This window comes from Panthera onca, chromosome D4 (genome assembly GCF_046562875.1).
Source record: "Panthera onca isolate mPanOnc1 chromosome D4, mPanOnc1 haplotype 2, whole genome shotgun sequence".
In the NCBI taxonomy this organism is placed as follows: domain Eukaryota; kingdom Metazoa; phylum Chordata; class Mammalia; order Carnivora; family Felidae; genus Panthera; species Panthera onca.
In genome coordinates, this window is record NC_138351.1 from 57065847 (window position 1) to 57084957 (window position 19111).

The 19111-nt window shown below is 54.9% G+C and overlaps 1 protein-coding gene across 5 annotated transcripts in view; it reads right to left on the reverse strand.

The window, feature by feature from the left end:
• Positions 1 to 16126, reverse strand: part of CNTFR (ciliary neurotrophic factor receptor) — a 38231-nt gene extending 22105 nt beyond the window's left edge. For 2 of the 5 annotated variants that reach the window (XM_060609427.2, XM_060609428.2), the window contains exons 1-2: positions 15929 to 16043; positions 8079 to 8188 (exon numbers count right to left, since the gene is read on the reverse strand). The gene's annotated coding sequence lies outside the window, so the exon portion shown is untranslated. Of the gene's footprint in view, positions 1 to 5001; positions 5133 to 8078; positions 8189 to 15928 lie in introns of those variants that run through there. The other 3 variants (XM_060609426.3, XM_060609429.3, XM_078436728.2) reach the window with 3 other exon arrangements.
• Between the last annotated feature and the right edge of the window lie 2985 nt (positions 16127 to 19111).

The window sequence follows — 19111 nt, forward strand, 5'->3', positions numbered from 1 at the left end:
ACAGTCATACAGGATAACACCAGCTCACAGTAATATTGGCACCATGGAGGCTGACAGTCACTAGCAGTGACACAGACAGACACAATGACAGACTCCCAATTAGGGAGCAACCTCAATTTCTCAGTTTGAGTCAGGCTTACGAGGGGCCCAAGACCCCTCTTGCCAGCTCCAGCAAACTTCCAGGTGCCCCGTGCCCCCCACCCTCATCCCCTGCCCAGCTAAAGGCAGAACCTAAGGGAGGGGAGGTATGAATTTGGAGAGCTCCTATTTATCCCTACAGAAGGTTACACAAGCCCAACCCTCAGGAAACCCTGCTACATCCAGGGTTGAACTGAGGGGTTCTGAGCATCACTGGCTGGGGCCCAGCTCTAAATGTGAGTATTGACGTGCAACAATATGTTCTGAGCTTCAAGGCATTAGTTGGTGTGGGTATGCTGAGGTCAGGTAAGCTCAATCTGGTCTGAACAATGAACGAATAGGGAGGGCCCATGTGGTAGTCCCCAAAATTAAAATCCAACCAAAGTCACTGGCCTGGACTACCCTTGCAGGGACTTACAGCAGGGTGAGTTCAGGAACATGCATATCTGCTGGGGGGCATCTGACCCATGGCATAGCCAAGGTGACATCTCCACAGCTTCTAGTCCCCCTAGGCAACCCCAGACTCCAGAATCCTTCAGTGTGAGGGAAAAGACACTTTGTCCTAGGGCCTCGTCCCCCTCCCCTCTCCCGACAGCAGTTGTAGAGGACCCATCCTGAGAAGAGGCAAGAACACAGGACAGGACACAGCATGGACTGACTTAAAAGCTTAGAGAGCTCTAGAGGCCTCAGACCTGCAGAAGAATTAGGGTAGAGCAAGGAAAAGAGACACCTTCATTTGGAGGTAGAGAGAGAAAATGAGAGAGCAGTGGCAGTAACAGGGACAAGGATGTGGTGGGCAAGGAGGAGAAGCACTGGCCGAAGGGGAGCCTGGGAGAGACAGTCAGGGCTGGCTGGAAGCTCCAAGAAGGGGAGGAGGGGCTAAGGCCGAGAGGCCCCCAGATCCCACCAGGCCTAGACAGCCTGGACAGCGTGGGCGGTGGGGGCGGGGGCAGAGGCCTGAGCAGTCCAGAGGGTGTGTGTGGGGGGGGGGTTAAAGGCCGAGGAGGGAGGCCTGGCCCCTGGCAGCTGGCCCGGCAAACCCCCTACCGGGGAAGGGGCGGGCCTGGGTCAGGGGCCAGCTTCTGAGACTGGGGCTGGCTGGCCACTGGGCAGGCTCCCACTCTCTGTGGCGTCTCTACCTTCTGTCTCTGAGTCTCTTGTCTCTGGCTTTCTCTCTGAATCCAGACTTGGCCCTCCTCTCAGCTACTAGTGCCCCCACCCCGAGGGGCATAGGAGCCATGCCTGGGTTCAGGATTCAAGCCTTATCTCCTCCTGGGCTATCACATCCCCACTCACTCTAGGGTCAAGCCCCAGTGCTCAGGGGAAAGGACCCCACCTAAACATAGGCTCCCATCTCCCTCCGTAGAAGGGGGCAGAAGTTGAACACCAGTGGGAGGGGGGCCAGGAGGGAGGCAGAGGGAGCAGTCCCCTAGCTCCAGTCTCTGGCTGAGGTTGTGGAAAAGGAGCGGCCCAATGTGAGTGAGTTGGGGGGGGGTGGGTATCCGCACCTGCTGTTGTGACCTCCACAGCCAGAGATGGGGGGCCTGGGGGGGGGGGACAAGATTCCAATGGATTTTGGCAGCAGCCAGGACTCTGAGTGTTCAAACCCCCCACCTCCAGCCTCTTGCACCATGGGGACCCTGAGATCAGCATGTGCGTGCCCTGCTGCACGTGTGTACAGGCGTGTTGTGGGGGGAACCTGGGGCCTTCCCATGATGGGCCTGGCTGGGCAGCAGGGAGGTATCCTGGAGAGGTGGGAATCTGAATCCCACCAGCCCATGCCCACATGTAGAGCCCTACTCAGGGCCCTGCATGCTGCCTGGTTACCTGGCATGGGCTTGTATATGCATATATATGCAGGCTTGGGCTTAAGCAGCCCTCTATGTGCAAAAGGTCTTGGCTTTCTCCCTCAAAGGTCATGTGGTCCAATCCCCTTCCCATCAAATGGAGAACAGGAAGGGGCAAGTAAGTGTGTATCTTCCCTTTGGGCACATGGTCTCTGGACAACTTCAAAGAACCTGGGGCACAAGCACCAAATTCCCCATCCTCCTAGCCTTAGTCCAGAATCTCTTCTGGCTTCTAGGAGAATCAGGAGGACCCCGCTACCTAGAAAAGGGCCATGCACCAGTCAGGTTAAGTCTGCAGGGAGTGGGGGGTTGCTCTTCTTGATGAGACAGACAGCTGCAGCAGGAGGTTAGATAGCTGGAAGAACTCCCATTCATTGGTGGGGGATGGGCAGAGCAATGACAGTGGAGGGGAGCATCCCAGCTGATGAGGCAGGGCAGGAAAGAGGCTGCAAGGCCTTCCATGGAAACAGAAGGACGGACAGAATAGTTTTCCAGACTTGGGAGCTGGGACAAAGACCTATCTGCCTTAGCATCTCTCACTACACCCCATCCCTGGCCCCATGACTGCTATGGTGCAGACACACCCTCTAATATATACACAGAGGCCTATGCTTGCAAGCTTGTGCACACACACACACACATACACACATACACACACACACACACATACATACACACGGGTGGGGTGGGGGGCAGGGGAGACATTGCATGTGAAGCATTGGTTTCTAACAAAAAGAACTGAAAATGGTCTTTCTGACAGAGCTAGAATGGAGTAGGGGGAACAGAAACTTCGCCTGTCTTCATGTAACAATGTCCTGTTCTCCCTGCCCCCCTAACACACACACACACACTGCACACACTACTTCTGAGGAAGCTTCTGGTCTGCTGGGCAAAAGCAAGCCATCCTTCCTCCCCCTTACTCCCTCCTCACAGTGGGGAAGCCAGAGCAATCTGTTCCTGATGGGTAAACACAGGCATGAGTACGTGCACACACATGCTCACAAACACACCAGCAATTCAGGGTCACATGGCACCCAGTGCTCACTTCTCCCCGAGATGTAGCACACACTGGGGACTCTCACTACCACCTGGCAGAGCTCCCTGAAGCCCTCCCTACCTTTACATACACACAGCCAGAGCTTCACAGACACACGCAGGCAGCCTCTCACAGACACTGGCACCCATAGTTCACCATCGTGACTACACATCTTGGCCCTCCCACGTGGACGCCCACTGCCACAGCTTCACACACGCTGTGCATGCACACACGTATTATAGTCACAGTCATACACACAGACTCACACACGCTCACTCAAAACAGGCACAGTCTCACATATGGATGCCATCACACATTCAGAACAGTCTATCTTCCACACAGATATCATCGCACCTCCAGAAACTCAGAGTCCCCCAGTCACCTTCAGCCTCTCATGCTCCCACATCCAGCAGTGAGAAATACAAAGATACACACAGAATAGCTACTCCATGCTGGGTCCTTGGATTGCCCGGGCTGCACTTGGGGGTAGGGTGCTAAAGCTCAGGGTAGCCTAAGGAAGAAGGAAAAGGGAAGGAGAAACTTTGTTCATCCCCCAAAAGCAAATAAATATCTGATAACTTCCTAGGTGGCTCCTTCCTCCCCTGACCCTGCTTTCCCAGCATCCCAGAATAAGAGGAGATCCAGGCCAGACAGACAGGGTAAGGTAAGGATCCAGGCCAGACACCCCTGGGTGAAGAGATGGTGGCACTGGTAGCAAAAGCCAGAAAACCCCAGAAATAAGCTCACTCCCCAGACCCCTCCTGCCTCCCCTTAGCACCCCCTCTTCTCCAGGATGAGGATCAGCAACAGTTCTCAACCTAGCCACCTGCTGTATGATCCCAGTCCTCTTCAAAACCTCTCTGTGCCCATAACTATTTATAGTGCACCTGAGTGTCAGGCCTGGCTGCAAGAGGCAAGGTAAGGAGAAGGAGATGCGGCTCAGACCTCAACCCCCAGCCCCTGCCAAAGCCCTGTCATCACTGTTAGGCCCAAAGAGAGATGGGGACAGCACTGGCCAAGCAAGTGCTCTTCTAACTAACCATTGAGGACAAGAATTGTAAAGTGTCCTTGGACCCTGCAGCCCTGCCCCCCATCACAAGAGAGGATGCTGTGTCGCTGTCCAGGCAGAATGGAATCCAAGCTGTGCTGGCCAGGCCCCAACCTGGGAACAACTGGCATTGCTGTTGACATCCTTACCATTTGCCACTCCAGGTGTAGCTTGGGCCCTAACACCCTATCATAAAGGGAGCATGGTAGGGCTCCATGGAAGCCAGGTAGGGAAGCAAACATCAGACAAGAGGATGTAAGGAAACCAGGTAGGGCAATCCCATAAAGCCCAGGTGATAGGGACTTAAGGAAAATAAAAAAGTAGACAGTGGGAACAAAAGAAATCAGGCAGAAGGGTCTAGGAAAACCAGGTGACAGAGCCCAAAAGACCATAGGCTGTGGGGACCAAATGAAACTAGGCAGTGGGGACTATAGTTTGCTAGGAGGTGGGAACAAATGAAGCCAGGCAAGAGGCCCACAGGATGTGAGAAAAGAACGATATCAAGAGCTCATCCCCTCTGTAGATGTCACCCCCACACCCTGCCTGGACCTCTTTCTCTGTAGCCCCCTTCCCACCCAGGTTGTGGTCCCCTCCCCCAGGCCAGTGGAAACAGCTAGAGCCCCCTCCTCTCTCAGAAGCCTGGGCCGGTTTCAGCCAATGGGCCCCAGCCCCATCCCTGGGACCTCAGGAAGTCCCAGTCCCTCCCACCGGCTGTAGAAGCAGAGGGGCTGTTGGGGAAGGGGGGGGGGGGGGGGAGAAAGAGAAGAGAGACAGCTTGGCAGGGGGAGCGCGCCGAGCAGCCGCGGGGGGCGGGGGCCGAGAAAGGAGCGGGAAGCTCCGAGGCGGGCTGGCGGGCGGCGCCGGCGGGGGTGTCTCAGCGGCGGCAGTGGGGGTGACAAGTTCTCCGGCCCTGCGGCCGCGCGGCCACTGACCTGGGTCCCCGCGCAGGCGCCCCGTCGGTGCCTCCGGCGCTCCTTGGGTCCGCCCCGCAGCCCGCGGGCATCGGGCGCCCGGGGCTGGGGCCCAGGAGGCCCGGGCCGGCCCGGGGGACAGAAGCCCCCCGCAACACCGCGACTCCGGACGGGCGGGCGGGCTAGGGGCCGGCCCGAGCTGTGAGTGAGCGAGCGAGCAAGGCGGCGAGCGGGCCGGGAGGAGGGGAGGAAGGAGCGCGCCACGAGCGAGGCGAGCTAGCAGAGGGAGCGAGTGAGGGACGGCAGGCAGTGAGGTCATCCTTTGAATCTAATTGTCTGAGTCAGGAGGAGATGTGGCACTTGATGCTGGGGGAGGGAGGGGGAAGGGACCCTCTGCTCCGAGCAGCGGCCCCTCCTCACACCCAGGGCCGCTCGGGCCTCCCTTCCCCCGCCCAGGGCGAAGTTGCCTCAGGCCAACTCCGGCGGACCCCAGCCTGTCTCAGGGTTGACTGACCTCTGCAGCCAGGGGAAATCAATAAGCCGTGAGATGTGGGACCCAGTCCCACATCACCCCCCAGAGAGTGGCCACCTTCCTACTCTCTGGGGGTGATGGCGACCCCCACCCAGGCCCAGGTCAAGGTTCCTAAATTTCTAAGGGTAATGGTAGGTGCCCAACCCACCTCCAGGTCACATTCCTGCCCTTTGAGGATAAAGGGGAAACTTCAGCCAGCCTTCCAAGTTACCTTCCTGCACTTTAGGAGCATGGAGCCCCCAATTCTATTCCCTAAGTTACTTCTTGCTCTGGGAATATTAGGGAATCTGGACATTGAACCCCAGCTCACCTTCCGACCCTCTGAGAATAATAGTGCAATGCCACCCAATCTTCCAGTTACTGCACTTTGGGGGCATAAGGACCTCCAATTGACCCCAAAGGTCTCCCTATTCTACATGCCCAACTTTTTAAGAGAGGCAAAGACCCAGGCTAGATTACCAGGGTCCCCTAGGGGCTGGGCTGCCCAAGGAACCAGGCTACTCCGTGGTGGGGGGGTGAAGGGGGACAAGATGGGCCCTGGGTCTGTTAGGTATGCACACCCATGCATGCACATATGACCACATGTGCACATGTGTAAACACACAGGGGGTGCGCACCAGGCAGCTGGGGATGCTCACACCAAGGGCCACACACCCCTCCCCTCACCCCCTGGGGGGAGGGGTGATAAATATTTAAGGGCTTTTAGCTCAGAAGGGGCTGAAGCTGGGGGAGGGAGGGGGATCCACGATGCCTGATTAATGGGGTTACGGGCTTGGATCAATCCATCCGCCCGCTGCTCCCTGCTCCCTCCCCCCTCCTCCTCCCTCCCTCGGCCTAATGCGCTTTATCAGGAGACGCTTTTCTGACTTGGCAGCGTCGGGTGTTTTAAATAGACCCATTTAGAGCAGGGGTTGGGGGAGAAGGGGGGAAGGGAGACAGAGATTGAGACAGGCTGGGAGACAGAGATGATTCAGGAGAGAGACAAGCCCTGGAAGAGAAACTGGGAGAGGAGAGACAAAAGGAGATGCAGAGACACGGAGATAAGAGACTGAGGATGAGATACCCAAGGAGGCTGATACGGGAGGGGGTAATGGGAGGCCAAGGGGAAGCTGGGGGGTTGCAGAGCAGAAACAAACAAAAAAAGAGACAGAGACAGAGAGACAGAGAGAGACAGAGAGAGAGAGAGAGAGGAAAGGAACCACCAGCAGCAGAGAGAAACCCGGAGAGAGGCTCTCTGCAAGGGCTGAGTGCTAGCCTGGGAGACAGCAGATATCTTTATTTCCAAAAACAGTTTTTCATCCACTTTGTTAAATTAAAAAGCTGTTTTTAAAGTGATGCTGGAGGTGCTGTGGAGGGAGGGTGGACAGAACTGCCAAGTCTTCCCTCCCAGCCTCCTCTTTGGGCCCCCACAGAAGCTGCCTAACCCTTAACTAACCCCAGGGGTGTTCTCTAGCTCCCCTGCTCTCTGTGATCCTCTGGGATCTCTAGAGACACAGTCAGGGCATCAGAGCTACTGTTCATTGGCAGGAAGTCCTTCCTGCTGTCTGGCCTCAGTTCCTCCTGCTGCAGGAGCCCAGTCTCTTGCCCAACCACTAGCCTTCTCTTCTCCAGCCCCTGTTCCAACTCAATACGGTGATCCCAATTGTGGGGGGGTGGGATTATGTGCTCATAGAAGTAGCTCACTTTACCATCAAATCATGAGACTCCTCCCAGGTGTGCCCCCTATAAATATTTATTATCTATTATTATGTAAATCCGAATTTCTATCAGATACCCTACCCTGTATCCTTAGGTCCTTTGGGAACAGTGGATTGGAAGCTTAACTCTCTACAGCTTTCTGGAGCCTCCCTACTCTTCAGAACCCCACCTCCATTTTAAGTCCCTTTTATGGCCATGTGTCAGCATGAGATACCCCACCCCACCCTCAAAAACATCCCAGTTCTAGTTCTGAAGGGTCAATCAGTCCCCTACTCCTGGGCCGGGAAAATGGCCAGTCTGTTTGGGAGCTGAGATGAAAAGCCGGCTGGCCTTTGTGGGCCTCTGGCGGGTTTTGGACAATAGGCCCTTCCGTTCCGCTCCAGCGCCTCGATTCCTTGGACGCCCCCACCCTGGGCTGCCAATCGGGGGCCTTGGCTGCCCTTAATGAAAGGGAGGGAGAGTCAAGCCCAGCCCCATGGCTGGCCCCAGAAGATTTTGGAATTTCCGACCCCCATCCCATCTACTCCAAGCCCAGCTGCTTCCCCAATCAAGCCAGAGAGATGCTTTGGGGGCAGAGAGGGAGCCTGACAATGAGACAGAAATATACTCCCACATCCAGGATTCAGCCCTCTTAAGTACAGAACCCAGTTTTCTGACCTGGCTTCGCCCTTGCCTGTGTGACTGCGGGTAAGTCCCTTCCCCTTCGTGGGCCCATCATAGGGGCATGAAAAGCCTCAGAAGGAAGAACAGAGGAAGAGAAGGAAGGGATCTCAGGCCCTCCTTCACGCACATCCCCAAACCTATAGCCCCATTGCACCAGCCTGATACCCAGAGACAGACCTGCCTCATGTGGGTCCCCAGCACATACCTCTTCACCACTGGCCGTACACTGAGCACATCAATGTCCTCCTTCTCCAGACCAACTCTTTCCAAGACTTCCAAAACCAAGGGGATGGGATGATGTGACAAGGCTGGATTCTAGAAGGGCAAAGGGCACAAATCAGAGGTCACAGAGGACCCACAGGCCTTAGTCCAACTAAGAACTCATTCCATACAATGCCTCTCAGAGAAGGGGAGACTGAGGCAGGCAGCAGGTAAGTGTCTAGAAAAGGGAAAGTTTTTTTTTAATGTTTACTTATTTTTGAAAGAGACAGACAGAGTGTGAGCAGGGAAGGGACCAAGAGAGACAGAGGAGACACAGAATCCGAAGCTGGCTCCAGGCTCTGGGCTGTCGGCACATAGGCCAATGCAGGGCTCAAACTCATGAACTGAGAGATCATGGCCTGAGCTGAAATCGGAGGCTTAACCAACTGAGCCACCCAGGTGCCCCTAGAAAAGGGAAAGTTGAGAATAGTCCAGACTCCCTCCAGCACCCCATGTTGACTTCGGATGCTAAACCACAGGGACAAAGGGAAGCCACAAGTGGCCTAACATCACATACAGATACATATTCATATCCACAAACAATCCAAAGTCCCCAGACAACCAATTCACAGGCACAAGTACTTCCACATCACACACTTTTTCACACGCAACCGGCAGGGCAAAAACACCCACCATCATACTATCCTCTTCTCATCACCACTACGATTTATTGAGAATCTGTTATATGCCAGGAACTGTGTCAAGCACTTTATATGCATTATCTCATTTAATCCTCATGACTTCTCCATGAGGTAGGTTCTATTATTATTCCCATTTGACAGTTGAAAAAACAAGGTTCAGGGAAGTTAAGTAACTTGCCTCCGACCATATAGCTGATCAGTTCCAGTGCACAGATTTGAGTCCAAGTCTAGCTCCAAAGCCTTTGTGCTCTACTGGTTTGCCTCTGCAGTTCTCTCTCTTGCCTGCACAATGCCTTTCCCAGTAATAGTAACAGCTAACACTTGTTCCGAGTTCTTAATGAGTCAGGTATCATGATAAGTGCTTAACATACATTTTGTACTGAATCATCAAAACAACTTTAGAGTTAACCCTGTTTCCATTTTACAGATGAGGAAACAGAGGCTCAGAGAACAAAAGCACCTTGCCCAAAATCCCACAAATGGTAGCTGATATCCCACAAATGGTAGCTGATAAGGAAGCCAGCTTTGTATTCAGAGCTGTCTTGAAAGCCACTATTGCTTCAATGGGCTCCAGTCACTCAACAGAAGAGATCCTCAGGATCCAACTTCCCCTCCCCCCCCTAAAAAATAGGTCCCAGATGTGTTTGCCAAAGGCATGGTCAGGTGCCTAAACACATACCCATGAGAAAGGGTCATCCATGTCATCCAACCCTGACCGAAGACGCAACCAGACAGAGATGGCCATAAACTAAAATAAGGTGTTAGAGACAGGGTGGCTGGTGATAATAGATACAGACATACCAAGAGATAGGCAAACAGAGGGAGACAGGTTAGAGACAAGAGGCACACATCAGGCCAGAGACTAACAGACATTTGGGAAAAGAGACAACAGAGGGAGAGGAAGATACAGGCAGACATGAAAAAACACAAATAAGTACCAACATCAAAAGACACAGACACACATAAGGAGCCCTCTAGGGGCGCCTGACTGCCTCGGTCAGTAGAGCATGCGACTCTTGATCTTGGAGTTGTGAGTTCGAGCCCCATGTTGGGTGTAAAGATTACTTTAAAAAAGAGGGGGGGGCTCCAACCTTCACAAGAAAAAAATTGTGTAAGCAAACAAGGCTCAGGCTGTGCGTGGCTTGTGCGTATGTGTGCGTGCACATGTGTTGGGGGTGCATGCAGAGTCTGTATCGCTACGCACATTACACCAGCTGTTCCAGCAATTTCATCTGATTAATAATAAATGCCCCGTAATTACAGCTGCTCCCCCAGCCCTCTTTCCTGTTTTTTGTCAGCTGCTGCCAGGCCAGCCCCTTATGGACCCCACGGCCCTCTCCATCCTCACCTGCTGCCTTCTAGTAGGCTGAGAGGATACAACCTGATGGAGGAGGCCAGACTCCCATTCTGAGGAGGGAATACCCATCTATCTTAGATTAATGCCCTCTACCTCCAAGTAAAAGACCATCTCCCTTAGGTCTCACTCGGTACTCTCCCCTATCCTAGGTATAACCTGTGACTTCTAACATGGCCTAGGGGCCCAAGTCTAGGAAGCAAAGAGATAAACTACAAACTCCCCTTGTCCACCCTTTATCACTCACTGGTTGAAAGAAGTCTCCATTCACAAACTTCCCCTAGCTTTGGAACCCCACAGACTCAAAGGAGGAAGGAACTAGTTCAGCGGCCCCCACCACATCATTCCAACCCAGAATCTCTGCCTACTTGTGTATCCTCCTGCTTTGGACACTGGGTGGCTCCGCCTCCATTCCTGAGCGCCACCCCCCCCCCCCCCAGGTCCACCTCCTTCCAGGCCTCCCACCCTAGCTCTCCAAGGCAGCTCTATCAGAATCAGCTGCGGGTTTGTGCTGATCTGTTTCTAATCGCTGGGGCCTGGTTCACGCTTGCCCCCCCCCCCAATATTGATTCCATTATTTGGAGAATCATTGACGTCAGGGAGCTGGATGGGTGCCAAAACCGCCTTCTCTCCGGGCCTGGGCCAGGGCCCAGCCCCCCCCCCCCCCCATCCCGTGATTTCACAGAGGGGCCCAGAAAGGTCAGCTTACAGGCCAAGGTCACACGGCATCTGCCCTCAGAGGCCAGGCTTTTCTTACCTTTTTGGAACCACTGTGCAGCATCCATCTCCAGGGAAGAGGGGATACACAGATGCCTGGGGGGTCAGAAGTGAGGTGGGGGCCTATAAAAGGGGGTGTACAAGAACCCCACTGGGACTCAGGCTGCAAGGAAGGGCTCTAGGAGGTAGGGATGGGGGCAGTGGCTCAGAAAAGGCTACTTAAGGAAGATTTTTTTTTTCTTTGCCACATACTTATTTTGGAATATCTTGAATCTGGACTTGAAATGGTTACGACTGACTACTTAATTTATACATCTGATATCAGATGTATATTCAAACTCCCCAGGAAGTAAATTCTCTACAGTGTAAAATAACAGACTACCCTAAATGTTGCCATAATTTGAAGAACTCGCACCACTAGTTTTATAAATCTTTGTCCCATATACAACAGAAGCTCTGTCTCTCATGCATCTCCTGCCCATGCTGCCTCAGTTTTCCTATACTCTCCTGGTCTCTTCTGGCTCTGTGTCTATCTTATCAAGATGCAGCCACTGCTACACTAGCCCACACGAGCAACTCCTAGGCTCTGGCTGGACAGGGTATTTTTAGGATCTGAACCCCGTGTTCTCAGACAGACATTAATAACCAATACAGACAGTCTGTGGTGCCCACAGCAGCTAAACAACCTCAGAGCCTAGCCTCAGCAGCTCAGAGATGGGGTCTATTGCCTTAGCTAGAGTCCAAGAAACCAACCTAGAGAGACCAAGGGACACGCTCACAACCACATGAGAAAAGGACTTCTGAAAAATCCTGAAGCTGAGAGGACAGAAGTGACCTCTGACCTCTGCCACAGAATCAGTCATCCCCACCTCCACCCCAGTAGCCCTTAGTCCCAACCTTTTCAAGGAATAAGCTGCCTATCCTCTGCACCCCTTCCCTGAGTGCAAGGAGATCCTTCCTTTAGTCTAGACTACAAATCATTCAGGCGCCTTTCAAGTCAAATAGGGGTAATACAACAGACACTGCTCTGTCTCAAGCCACAAACCCCAGAGAATCCCCTCTCCCACTCAACAATTCATTCCTCAACATTTATTGAGCACCTAATCCGTGTCAGGTACTGTGCTGGCAGTTGAGGATATGGTCCTGCCCGCATGGAGCACTCAGTCTGATGAGAGAGAAAAAGATGCATCACCCTCTTACCAAGGAGTGTTCCAGGTCTGTGCCAGGGGCAGGGTACAGCAGTGAGCAGAGAGACCCAGTCCCCGGGTCCCACAGAGCTCACAGGCAATTACTACGTAACTCTGCTGAGTTTTGTGAGGGGAAATTATAGTGTATAGTGTGGCATACTGACTATCCCAGGTCTGGAAAAACTCCTTCAGGATTGAGGACTCTTCCAATCCTAAACTCCAGGAGCTCTTGCCCTGACCAGATGTCATCATTATAGTCTAGCCTCAGTTCTTCCCACTGTAGCTGTAGCCCCAGCTTCCCAGAGCTAGTTCTGCAAGAAGCAGGGTCTAACTCTTCCCCACATCTGCCCTAGCTCCCCCTTCCACCTCTTGGCCCCCAGAGTTCCTGGCTCTGGTGAACGCCAACCCAGCATGACTCTGTGCTTTGGAGGCTCTCTTTGCCCTCTACAGAGGTAAAGGGGAGTGATGACCTCAGCACCTTCAGCCCACAGGGACCACTGGCCTCCCCAGCCTCTCCCCACAGGAAGCTGGAGCCTGGGTGGGTGTGGTCACCCAGGGCCACAGTTTACACAACTATCCTCACCCTATGGTGGGACTGGAGGAGGGGTCAGCTCTCTTCTCAGCCTTCTTGCTCTCTGGGACCCCCCCCCCCAACCAGGCACACATGGTCCCCCCCCACCACCATCTGCATTTCAAAGAAAATCTGCTCCATATGTTTCCATTCATTTACACTTCAACTCACCATGGGGGGGCAGAGACCAGAATGCCAGTCCTTCAAGGCCCCCCCCCCCAGAGGGGGGTGGGGAGCATGTGTCCCCTTCAGGGACAGGGAGCTGATAGAGCTGAGCCATCTGAGCCTGAGGGCCAGATCTGTACTGTTGTCGGTGTGCCCATGGGGTGATTATGCACCTCAGGCAGCCCTAACTTGCTGGCCTCCACAGCAGGAAGATATGTAAGCCCAGCAGTGTCTCCAAGGCAGGTGGAGTCCCAGCATAGTTTACAACCTAACCCAACCCTCCCCCACAGGGTTACTGCTTTTCTGGGGAGTACAGTAGAGATCGCTGGTCATACCATAGAGACAAGGTTAAGAGTTCCATAGACACTCCAGGAGACATTGTGAGATATAACATAACTTGGCCTCTATCCTTCTCCAGCCAAGGCAGAGGAAATACGAGGGTGGATTTCAGTCCAGTCTCCTCCTTTGGCTACCTTCTCACCACAGATCCAGGCTACCATCTCCCTTAGAATCAGAGATTCAATACCCTGGAAAGGTCAAAGGAGCCAGAGGTCTACCGTCTCACCAAGTCAATCTTGACACTCCTCCCATACTAAGGATGACTGGGATGGGAGAAATGTCTTGGGAAGACACGAGTCTTTTTTCCCCACACCGATTCCCTTACCACAGAAGGGGTACCCAAACTATTTAAGGGGGATATGCTTTCACATGGGGACTCTAAGAGTACATAATCACTCCTGTGCCAAAAAGCCACTCAGATCATCCTACCAATAGCCTTAGTCTCCTTGCAGAAAGAAAGGCAAAAAGGTTTAACTGGGTGAGTGTTTCCCACAACCCTCTCCATCAGTCCACAACCCAAGTGAGTGACACTCCCAAATATGTATCCTCTCTCCTTTCCACCTTTGGAGGGGACATGTCTTGTGGCAGTTGCTGTTCCTTACCCAACTGCCCTGTTCTACACCATAAACCAAAGAAAGCATGGGTGTATTTGACTATGAGTTCACCACAACCCTAGTTTGGGTTTGAATGTGAGCCCCAGAATGGAAGCATAACTGGGTGTGATTCCAAGTGTGAATCCCAGGGCCCCCATGTGAATACATAAAAGTGTAGTGTGAGTCTAAGCCCCAAGACAGAAGTGAGTTTAATGTAATCACCAGAGATGCTAGTCTTGAGTGTGAACACTGAACACTGGGTCCCTGAGTGATCCCAGGATGGAAGTGAGAATCTTGCTAGTGTGAATCTCAGTGTGAGCTCCAAGGTAAAAGGATGAGTCTATGAACCTCAGTGTCTTGTGTGAATCTTGAGTTCAAATATGAGCCTGAGGTTCCCCATGAGAATCTGAGTGTGAGCCCTTAGTCTTCATGTGACTCCAGCTATGAGCCCCAGAATGTAAGTGTGAATCCAAAATGGAAGTCCAGGGTCTTAGTGTGAATCCAGATGTGAACTCTAGGACCCCAGTGAGATTCTGAGCATGGGCTCTAGGTATCAGTGTAAGTCTATGAGCCTCAGAACAGGAATGAGAATAGAAGTGTCAGCATGAGTCCCAACGTGAGTCTGATGTAACCCTACAACTGAAGTGTACAATTGGATATGAGCCCCAGAATTTAAGCGTGAATCTGAGTGTATGCCTATATGCATTTAAGCGTCCCAGTGTGAATCTGACTATGAATTCTAAAGAAGCCCCAGGAAGTCTTGAATGTGTAGTTTAAACTCCTAGTTTTTGTATAAGGTTCAGAGTCCCTCGGAGTATTAACCCTGACGGAATGTGAACCTTAGCTCCATGTCACCAATCCTGACCAGGAACCCCAAGAACCAATCCAGAGGATTTGTGTGGTTTTGACAGTAGAGAGGGAGGCATAGTTTATTGAGACACATAGGCCCTCCACCCCCAAGCCCTGGCTAGCCCTGCAGCCATAGGAATATTCAATTGTTCAAGTCACATTCCTACACAAGCAATGGTATACCATCACACCCAGAGTTAGAACACAAAAATACACTGTTTCAGACGCCCTGGACATACAGCAATTGTCAATGCAAACACACACCCAGCATTTCAAATTCCCACCTCAATGATTACAGCCGCATGAACACCCCCAGTGACACAGACACAAACATACCAAGTATTACAAGCAAAACAACTGGCGTTACAGACCCATTCCCACAGTGGCATGCAGACACACACCTAGTGTTGCAGACAAGCTGCCAGCCACACAGACACACACAGACACTAATCAAAGAGAGAGCCTAGACAGAAAGAGAAAGAAAATCCTGAATTTTCAACAAGGCGTGAAATAGTCCTGCCCGCCTGAAGCTACTGAAGGGGGGAGGGGGCCAAGGGAGCGAGCGAGCGCGAGAACTAGACGCAGGAGAAGAGGCTCGGGAGAGGAGAGGAGCCGAGGAAGAGAGCTGTCCGTCTGGTGACCTCCCCGCGGCCCAGCCCCCACGCACGGGGAGATACACTACTCGGAACAACACAGGGACACCCAAGCCCACTCACACAGAGCCGCACTGGAGGAGACACGCACGGGCTGACTCACAAAGAGACGGGGATACACCACAAGCGGACTCACAAACACACAACAGAGGGGGTCTTACAAAGAGACACTGAAGGAAACCCACTACATGGAGATACAGGCGGACTCACGAGGAAACCACAGGCAGGCTCACACCGAGACACACACACGCGGATTCACACGGACACACATACACTGGCAAACGCGCAACCGTCCGTTCACACCCCTGGGCGCTTTTAAGTCTAGATTTCTGCGGGAGAAGGAATCCGCCTTCGGGCGCGCGGGGGTCACTACGACCCCCCAGTTCCGGAATTTTCCCAGACCCCGCGTGCGCTGCTGAGGAGTGAGAGAGAATAGGGACGCTAGGACAATCCGCCCGGCCACATCCCCCCAGCCGATTGTCCGCCCCCACCATCACCACGCCCAACCCCCGACGCCCCGGGACGCTGGGGGCCGCTTCTCACGCGCCCCCGCCCCCGAGTTTGCGGGCAAAGTTTCCCTTGAACTTTCCCGTTTCTCTCTTCCCCGGGGTCGCGGGCCCACGCGTGTCCTCTCCCTCTTCCCGCGCGCACGAGGGCCGCGGGTCTGTCGGTCAGCCCGAGGGTCTGAGGGTCCGGCCGCGCGCTGTCCGCCGCGGGGTACTCACCGCGCCCTCGGGCCGCGGGGGCTCTGCGCCTTGCCCTTCGACCACCCCGGGCAGGGAGCGAGGCACGGAGCGCGGAGCTAGCACCGCTGCCGGATCCCGCTGCCGAGCCCCGCGCCGCGCCGGCTGGAGCCGCCGCCTCCGCTGCCGCCGCCGCCGCCCGCTCTGCACCGGCTCCTCGGCGCTCGGCGGCTTTAACCCCCCCATCCTCCTCCCTCCCTCGCGCGCTCCCTCCCTCCTTCCCTCGCCCATGTGACCGCGGGCGCCCGCTCGGCCGCGCGCGCCCTCGCTCCCCTCCCCCTCCCGCCTTGTCTCCCCGCGCCTCCGCGGCCGCGCGCCACGACCCCCTCCCGGCCACTGCCCCCGCGCGCCCCCGCCCTGGCACGCTCCCGCGCCTGGCACGCGCGGGCACACTCACTCTGCGCAGGCCTGGGAGCCCCCACTCCCACTAGACTCGCGCTCGCACGAGCCCTCCCCCCGCTGGCACACTCGCCCGCACTGGCACGCGTGGCCCCCTCACATTCGCCCTTCCTTGGGAACGCCTGCCCTCCAGACGGCTGTGGCCCCTGTGCTTCACGCGCAGGCCCGGCCGCTGGTCTCAAAACCAGGCGTGCACACGTACCCGCACCCACTCCGCCGGACTCCCTAAGGACGCTGGGCGCGCCCCCTTCTCCCCCTCCCAGGTCGCTCATTCACACTCCCTCTCTCACTCAGCCTTGGCCAGGTCTCTGCTGCTCAGTGCTCCCGCTTGTTCAGGCCTTGACTACCTCGTACCGACACCCTGGCACACCCTGGGCCAATTCTCAGGGTCTTCCCGTAGGCATCTCTATGACAGAAGCACGAGCCAGAGCCTCCAGGACCCATTTTGGGTACAGGAGACCAGCCGTCTCTGCCCCTCCCCTATTCTGCTCCCAGCAATGACCACTCTTACAGTCATATACACATACACCTCTCACGCGGAGGGAATGGGGCTTTTCGCTACCCTGACCAGGATGGACCAGGCTGGGAGTCCAGGCCTTCTCTCCCATCAAGTCTCCGGTGACACTATAACTATCCCCTCTTTCCTCGCCCCGCGGGACACATGGTCTGGGGGGAAACCTCCGCTGGGATGAACAGGGTAGGGAAGTTACACCCTCTATGCCTGGACGGGCAGTTCCAGAATGCGGAGCACGCGCGAGTTCGGCGCTGGAGGTTCACCCTTCGAATTTTCCTTTCGCAGCCTCGGCCCCTGAGGGGCCAGTGTGCTCACTTCACTTGCCCTCGGGCCTCTGGTCTGGCTACAACAAGGGGGATTAAAGCTAGACAACCCAACCAACTTCTGAGGCCACGCGAGAGCGCAAAAGAAAGGTTGAATGCCAGAGGCGGAGAACGAGTGGCCCACCCCTATCTCCACCCCATGGATTTTTCACCCGACCTTTGACCATTAATCCCTGCGCCTGGCCCCTCCCGGGAGCTGCTCCAGGGCTGGGGGCGGGGAGAGGGGAAGGAACTATCTCGTAGTTTCCTCACACCCTTTCCCAGTAGGCTGCCCAAGCGCCGGGCCCTTTCCCAAGAAGTGCTTCAGGGACTCCCTTGTTCCCGCCATTGCCTGGGCTTTTCACTTTCACTTCCGTGGCTTCGGAATCCCCTCAGAGCAACCGGCAGGGGTCAGCCGGGGCTGAGGCTCAGAGAGGGCCAGCTGGGGCTTAAAGATACACAGCGAAATAGTGGCACTCAGCTGAGATCCCGCCCAACCCTACCCACAGTAAGGGTCCCTTATCCCGCCTCTCGGGCCCGCAGCCTCCAGATTCCCAGGCCACGGACGGGGACGGGATGGTGGACCCTGGGAAAGAGCGGGGCCGGCGGGACGAAATGGGGGGGTGAGGGAGTCAGGAATTGCCCCTCACCCTGCGCAGCAACTAGGCCTGGATGAGGTTGGGTGCTCAGGGGGCCCCCATACCCCTCGAGGGGCCGACTGGCGCCGAGATCGGCAGGTCATTGCTGGATTTCCAGATCCTTCAGTGTCTTAGCCACTGCCTCCTGCCAGGTTGAGGGCAGTGGGGGGTTCCTCCCCGAACAACGTCCCCTTTCCACCTGGGGACTCGGGGGCTGTAGTCAGCAGTACCGAAGTCCGCGGGTGCCGGGGCAGGGTCTGCGCCAGGCAATCAGGATCCGGGAGCCGGATATGTCGGTGCGTCCGAGGCTTAGCAAGGACAAGAGGCGCACGTCGGACTGGATCCCGGCGTCGGTAGATCCTCAGCAACTTCCAGGCGCAACACCCTGGCCGCGCCCTCTTCTCCGGTGTCGCAGCGACACCTGGCGGGCGATGAGGGACGCGCGTACACCCCTAAGGCTGCGGCTCCAGCTCAGAGGCGGCGCCCACCTATGGAACAGCCTGGGTGGGGCGCCTTCCCTTTGGCCGCCATAAGAACTGATTCTGCTCCCATCTGGATTGGGGCAACAGATTACTCGTGGGTTTCCGCTCCCACCGCTTTCAATGCCCTATCTGCCACGAGCTTCTGGGCTTCCTAAATCTTCGTGTTGAACCCTCCCATACCCCGGCGTGGGGGCAAAGCCAGGCTTCTTAGGTGGGGTTTCAAAGCCTTTGCAGGATCTGGCCCTGTGTCCTCTCAAGCTTTTAAAATTTAATTTTATTATTATTTTTTTAAAGAAATCTCTACTCCCAACGTGGGGCTGGTACTCCCAACCCTGAGATCAAGAGTCACATGCTTTAGGGACTGAGCCAGCTAGGCACCCCTATCTCCCATGGCCCCAGCTCCGCGCCAGCTCCCTTCTCTGTCATGCACACTTACTCTTAAGCTAAACCAACTTCATGGACGCTCTCCTCCCAGTCCCACCCTATCTTCACCGATCAACAACATCTGCTTCTCCAGTGAGGGGCAACAGGAAATAATGCCCTTAGTTCAGAGCCCTCTTGCCCTGCAAGTGATGTAGATTTCAGATTTGATAACCCCAGAAAGACTTGGGAAATTGAGGGAAATTCTTCTTGACTCTTGAGTCCTTGGAGTTTTACACTTGCCATGAAAGAGGGCTCTGTGGCAGGACTTTTGGCTCAACCCTCCTCCATCATGGATAGCAAGGACCCTTCTCCATTCCTACTGCTGTGCCCTCAGGGAAGGAGGCTTCTATCCCACCTCCTATGGTCTACCTTTTCTAGTGCTCCTTTGGGAAATGATGCTCTTCTAA